Here is a 1,948-nt window from a genome sequence, read left to right on the forward strand (position 1 = left end):
TATAGCAATAGAGACACCCGGGATAGATTGAAAGTAGAAATATGTTGGTGTGTTTTGGAAAAACGAGATTGATAAGTTCTGACAGACATCCCCTTCTTTATGGAATCAATTAATTAACGGAAAAGGGGTAGTTTGAAATTAAATGATTAAGCACAATGGAGATATTGAGAATTCTCGCACAACATCATAATGATGGGCATTTACCCTTATGGCTGAACAATATAAATAGATATAGTAGATAAAAACAAGGTATTAGAATGAGGGAAGTTGAAATATACGATGGCTAATATATTTATTCTTATCACTTTAACAGATGACCCAGGGAGACGACAAATTATATAGTTGCCCCTAGATGTAATAAGGAAACGTGATATCGGATTTATACCTAAAGGGAATATATGCGGTTTCAGATAAAAAAGTTGAGCCCTGTGTGATAAAACTACTTTTTGGCAAGAGGTTAAATAATAAGGAGAAGTGAAATAATGATTATTGTTCCCTATTAAATTTTATTATACATGTACAAAATATGTGTTTTCTAGCGACCGAGATTGAATCCGGCCACTATCATGAACATGGATTGAAGACTTTTTGGTCTATGCATCCAGTGACAAGTATTAAGGTGGGTTTCTAGGCCTATATAGGAAAATAACTTTAAAGTTTAGTATAGGGATAGAGCACGTCCAAATAGTGAGGGGCATATTGATATGATATATGGTCAAATTGCGAAGGAAAGGACGCATTACATATTGTCCTCGTTAAATGTATGCTTACAGTAGAAGGAAAGTGGGCGAGAAATAAAAGATTATTTGATGTAGGCATCTCTAGCTACAGATCACCTAAAGGAATTCACCTTTAGTGTCTTATCATTCTAGCAAGCATTGCAAGGTTGCAGCCACTCGCGAAGGACTCTAGAGGTACTCCCCAGGAGAGGAGACATTCTTGCCGAAGTACTGCTGTACCGGTGAGTTTTATGACTAAAACACTGAATAAGATTGCAGAATATAGGGGAGTGAAAGTTAATGTGATGAATGAGGAATGAATGGTTTATTTAGTGAGAATCATATATTCTCGCAAGGTGAAGAAAGGCTCGCCTAATTGTATGAAGCACTTAGGTTTTGAATACTACTATAAAAAAAAAATGTTAATATGTTTTTTTAATATGCTTCTCATTATTGTATTGAATACTTGTATAGGGACTATACATCTGTATGGGCAACTTGTGTTATTTGACTAATGTGTAGAATTTCAAATAGAATGTTTTTTTTTATAGTGTACAAATATTTTTCCCCAATAGGTGAATTCGACACCATATTTGAATATAGATATATAAGGAGAATATATCTTGGGTCCTGAAGAAGGTGGTCCTATGTTGAGTTCTCGCCACCGAAACGCGTCGACGCCTGTGTTCTTTTGTTTGTTAAATTTTGTGTAGTTAGGGAGAGACAGGGATCAGTGACTTATGTCTGACACTGTCTTTGACAAATCCAAATTAACATATGTATGACACATTGTCTGTCCATTAGTGTCTTCCTTTTTGTGATATGTAATTTTTATGACTGCAAAAACTTTTTGCGATTTTATCATTTTAATATTGTGTATGATTTGCTGTTTTTTATAAAATATCTTTTTGATGAATTTATATTGACTATTAAAGTACAGATATATTGGATACCAATTTGTTTCACGACAAGTGCTTCAGACATATTCAGTGTGGAGTGGGTTGAGGAAGTGTAAATATGAGCTTGTGTGATGATTGAAACGATAATAATCTTTGACTTATAGCCAAAAGGTACACATATTTTTACACTTACAAATTAACCACTCAGAAGGGATGAAATCTGTTGGCTAGGTCTGCCAAAAAAGATTGGAAATTGGTTTAACTTAAAGGAGAAGTGAACAATTCCAGTTCTTGGACAATAGTTCTCAACATAAAGAAAGGTTCTAATTA

At 34.1% G+C, this 1,948-nt stretch overlaps 1 long non-coding RNA gene across 1 annotated transcript; it reads left to right on the plus strand.

The window, feature by feature from the left end:
• The first annotated feature begins 548 nt into the window (after positions 1–548).
• Positions 549–1,401, plus strand: LOC146817691 (uncharacterized). Its single transcript, XR_014962563.1, has 3 exons — positions 549–619; positions 873–961; positions 1,295–1,401. It is a non-coding gene; the product is annotated as an uncharacterized LOC146817691 (long non-coding RNA).
• The last annotated feature ends 547 nt before the right edge of the window (positions 1,402–1,948 follow it).

The sequence above is a fragment of the Triturus cristatus genome, chromosome 6 (genome assembly GCF_964204655.1).
Source record: "Triturus cristatus chromosome 6, aTriCri1.1, whole genome shotgun sequence".
Taxonomy (NCBI): domain Eukaryota; kingdom Metazoa; phylum Chordata; class Amphibia; order Caudata; family Salamandridae; genus Triturus; species Triturus cristatus.